General features: G+C 34.8%; 1 long non-coding RNA gene across 1 annotated transcript; it reads left to right on the forward strand.

Moving 5' to 3' along the window:
• The first annotated feature begins 283 nt into the window (after positions 1 to 283).
• Positions 284 to 2725, forward strand: LOC130095131 (uncharacterized). The gene is made up of 3 exons (XR_008808050.1): positions 284 to 959; positions 1398 to 1506; positions 2645 to 2725. It is a non-coding gene; the product is annotated as an uncharacterized LOC130095131 (long non-coding RNA).
• Positions 2726 to 4828: the final 2103 nt, after the last annotated feature.

A 4828-nucleotide genomic window follows, 5' to 3' on the forward strand; every position in this document is an offset into this window, starting at 1 on the left:
AACAGATAATACAATGTTCTCAATAAAACATTGGTACAATGTCCCACAATAACAGAGGAGGAACAGTATCAAGTCAACGTTCCCAAAATGTTATGAGGATATCATTGAGGCCTGAGATGACGGAATGTTTTTTATAAAACGTTCTTGTAATGTGACGTGTTAACAAAACTAGAACGTTTTAAATTTAACATTTTGAGGATGTTGTTGAGGTAAAAGTTTGTAGAATGATATTTTATAAAACATTGGCACAACGTTCCATATACAGAGGAGGAACATTATCAAATCAACGTTCATAAAATGTTTTGAGGATATTATTTAGTCCTGAGATGATAAAATGTTTTTAATAAAACATTCCTTTTAATTGACTTTTTAACAAAAGTAGAACATTTTGCATGAAACATTTTGAGGATTTTTTAGGGATGTTGTTATCTTTTATAAATCATTGGCACAATAACAAAGGAGGGACATTATCAAAGCAACATTCATCAAATGTTTTGAGGACATTATTGGCCTGAGATGACCAAATCTCACAATGTGTTAACAAAAGCTCATAAAATTGTAAGGATATTTTAGGGAAGCTGTTTAGGTAACAGATTGTAGAATTATTTTAACCTATAAAATATTGGCATGATTTTCCATAATAAAAGAGGAACATTATCAAAACAGCATTCGTGAAGTGTTTTGAGGATTACTCTGAACTGTTTGAACTGTTGCGCGAAATGTGTTTACAAGAGACGAGAAGCTGATTGGAGGCCACTGTAGATCGACGTTTAAAACCACCAATCACAGCGTGATTTTCCCATGACGTAAGAACATTTGAAATCGACAAACAGCGCGAATAAAGTAACGTTTTTGTTGAAGAAAGCGGCGCAAAATGTCCGTTGTCTAAATTGGCTATTTGACACATTGGCCCAAAACAACAGAACTCCTGGTCAACGGAACTGAACTCTTTCACAACTGTAAGTTTTTTTGTGTGTATTTTTTCAGTTTACATAGCTTTCTCTTATCCTTGATATATCAATGACTTTCAGTATTAGATCTTACTTTCTTAGAATTGTATGACAGTCGCAATAAATCTGAGTGTATGTTACTTTTGAATAACAGCTAGATTTGTTTTAATGCAGACTCCAAACTGCCTGTTTCAAGATGATTATAACTATGTATATATGTTCTATGCATACGAATACTGTATTTTTGCTACTTAAAAGTGTTAATCTTATGTCTTTTGAAAGTAAAAGTTAATAATAATTATTTCAGTAATTCATAAAGAGGCAATTGAAAAAATTGGAAAGAGCATTAAGTCTAAAACAATTTTCAGTCATTTGTGTTTCTAGCAAATATTGTATGTGCTTGTAATATCGTTGTGTGTTGACAGACCATGTTTTAAAATATTTCAGGTAATTACTCTGCTGATGGTCCATGTATAGGACACAATCTGGCAACTATTGAAACAAACATAAACCTGCAGAGGTGAATGGATATGGGAGCTAAAGAGCCTTATAACTGGTAAGTGGTTTTGTAACTTTTGTTGTAAATCTTCATAGAATTACCTTTATATTATAGTAGGCTACAGATTGTTGTAATCTTGTTCAAATGTTAGGAAATAATTTTGTTGGTTTAAGAAAGCCAACATATTGTTAACCTATTTAAACTAAATATTATTATTATTATTATGATTTCTGAGACATAAATGTTCAACTCTTAACTCCTAGAGCTTTAGTGCTAAAAGCACCTAACACAGACCATAAAGGATCTCATCCAAAAGACATCCAAAAATGAGAATTAGCCCATGATTTACGCACCCTCAAGTCATCCTTGGTGTATATGACATTCTTCTTTCAGACGAATACAATCGGAGTTATTAAAAAAATGTCCTGGCTCTTCTGAGCTTTATAATGGCAGTGAATGGCCGTCTATAAAAGCGCATCCATCCATGATAAAAGTGCTCCACACGACTCTGGCGGGGTTATAAAGGCCTTTTGAAGCGAAGCGATGCATTTGTGTAAGAAAAATATCCATATTTAAAACTTTATTGACTAAAATAACTAGCTTTAAAATAACTAGCTTAGCATATATTTATTTCTGCTTTTGAAGTAACTAAAACTTACAGCTTCACTAATAAGAGACGCTGCACTTACAGGAATGATTAATTCACTCTAGAAATTGTTCTATCGCCAATGCATTCAAATGCAGTGCTACTTTATTTGTATCTGATTTAAAACAAGCAGAAATCTGTAAGAAATGTAACGATCCATAGACAGTATAACTGCTGTTATGTGAGAGCACTAGCCTCGTGGGCAGCGAGCGCTGTGACGTGCTGGAGCTGTGCTCACAGCGACCTGAGTTCCAGTCCTGCTTCAGCTTCAGGCTTCTCAAGACAACAGCAAAGTTTGTTCACATAATTTAGCCTCTAGTTGTGTTATTAACATGTATATAATGGATTAAGTATATTTTTTAAATTACAGAAACAAAAAAAGATACTCATAAGGTATCATATTTATACTTCCAATAAATTAGTCTTTACATAATTTCTGATTACTAATTAGGCTGGCTAATTTTGAAAGTTTTCAATGTCAATATTGCTTGTGATCTTAATGTATGTGTATTCTTTCTGTTTACACTTTTGCATGATCTTCTTTTTTAGGCTATGAGGAAAAACTCTACCATGCACACAGAGAACAGAGCTCAATGCTGCTAACTAGGCGAGCAACTGGACAACTAGAAGAGAAAAACAGTAGAACACTATTAATACAGATGACTGGATTACTCTTCTGCAAGAACCAAGACAAGCAAAGACTGATGATGAGCGCTCTGAGCAAACACAGCAGTCAAGACGCATGAGTGACTTTACTGAGTTCTTCATAGTGTTGGGCATTTACTGTACGCAGAATTTATGTGGATGCCATTTATAAACCTGTTAGATTTTGATGTTTTAGTTTTGAGATTAATACAATTGTATGTTTTAACAATGTTATAGCTAAGCATTTTTTTGTATGTTTAATAGAACATTTTGGGAACAAAAATAAAACTTACCGCTAAAAACTTTATAAGAATGTTAGGGGATAATGTTCTAAAAATGTTATGATTAAACCTTTATAGAAGGTCATCACAAAACATTTTCAGAGTGTTCTTAGAGAATGTTATGCCATCTTTTAAGAGAACATTCTGGGAACAAAAAGAAAACTACCCGCTGAAAACTTTATAAGAACATTAGGGAATAATGTTCTAACAATGTTAGCATTAAACATATTTAGAATGTTTTTAGAGAATGTTATTAGAACTTTTAGGAGAACATTCTGGGAACAAAAAGAAAACTACCCGCTGAAAATGTTATAAGAACATTAGGGAATAATGTTCTAACAATGTTAGCATTAAACATATTTAGAATGTTTTTAAAGAATGTTATTAGAACTTTTAGGAGAACATTCTGGGAACCAAAATAAAACTACCCGCTGAAAACATTATTAGAACACTGCATGGTAATGTTCTCAGAACATTTTTAGAACAAAAAATTTCTAGCTGGGTGGTCCTTTAATTTAGCCATATTTCTAGAGCTATTTTTCATTAGTGGAGAAAAAAGGTCTGAATGAATAAACCATATTCCAAAAATAAAAATACCCATACGAAACATGTATTTCTAAAACAGCAGTTATATGGGAGGATTTACCGAATAAAGTCGAGAGATGGTGGTCCGCTGGTGGTCCGGCCCTTCAGCATGGAACAAATTGCACTACACTCACACTTTGTCTCTGTGTGGTTACAATGTCTCAACATCACAATCTCTCAGTCGCCTGGCTCACTGACACCACCTAAGGGAACTGCTTCCTTCTGCCTCTTGACATCCCTCAATCTCAGGGGTTAATTCTCCTTCATCTCTCTGTTGGTCTCTCTAACTCCCCTCTCAGTTGTTTACAGCAGTCAAGGGACTGGGGCTTCACAGTTTCAAAGAACAGCGTTGTGACTTAGAGGGAGTTGGGTCTGTGAGCGAGTCATTATCCTCCATTACTGCTCTGCTTTTATCTGACAGAACGCTCCTCGCTGCTGCATAATGAGCAGAGATTGAATCACAGAGAAAAGGCATACCTCTCCATCTCTCACCTACTATATTCTCTCCCTGAGAAAATGTGACAAAGTATTTTCAGGTGAAAACGTGAGATATTGAGAGAAACATTTTAACTGTAAATGAGCTTAGATTAGGACAGACAGACAGACAGACAGACAGACACATATAGACAGATGTATATAGACAGATGGACAGACGTACAGACAGACGGACAGACAGACAAACAGACAAACAGACAGACGTACAGACAGACAGACGTACAGACAGATAGATAGATAGAACAACAAGTGAACAAACAAACAAAAACTTAAACAAGCTAATATTTACCCTATAGTCTGTAAAAAATAATTTAATGGCAAGTAGGATTTCATAGTTGAATATGTACATTTCTGAGGGACACGTGTCTGTCTGAACTTGATTTTCATTCATCATCTGTGACATTGATTGCACAAGTACGCATCAACACAGCATTCATCATTTCTCAATCACCCCCTCTTGTCTCTTTAAAACAATACTTGCTTGCATGTCAGACACAATAAACCTGTTAAGCACAGTCATTCTGTCATTTTTTCTTTATTGTGCCCATAGGCAGCTCACAAGCAGAAAGACGTTCAGGAGAGAGAAAGATCAACAGCTAAACACAAGCACTTCCATCATTATTAGACTGTCACTTTGGAGAGCTTTTTTTCATTTTGAATCCGTTCCATCACTTATGTTGGATAAAAAGCTGTGAGGGTCATGACAAATGGCCAGTGACTCTACTTA

Source organism: Rhinichthys klamathensis, unplaced genomic scaffold (genome assembly GCF_029890125.1).
Source record: "Rhinichthys klamathensis goyatoka isolate OS25496 unplaced genomic scaffold, OSU_Roscu_1.1 h1tg000186l_1, whole genome shotgun sequence".
Lineage (NCBI taxonomy): Eukaryota > Metazoa > Chordata > Actinopteri > Cypriniformes > Leuciscidae > Rhinichthys > Rhinichthys klamathensis.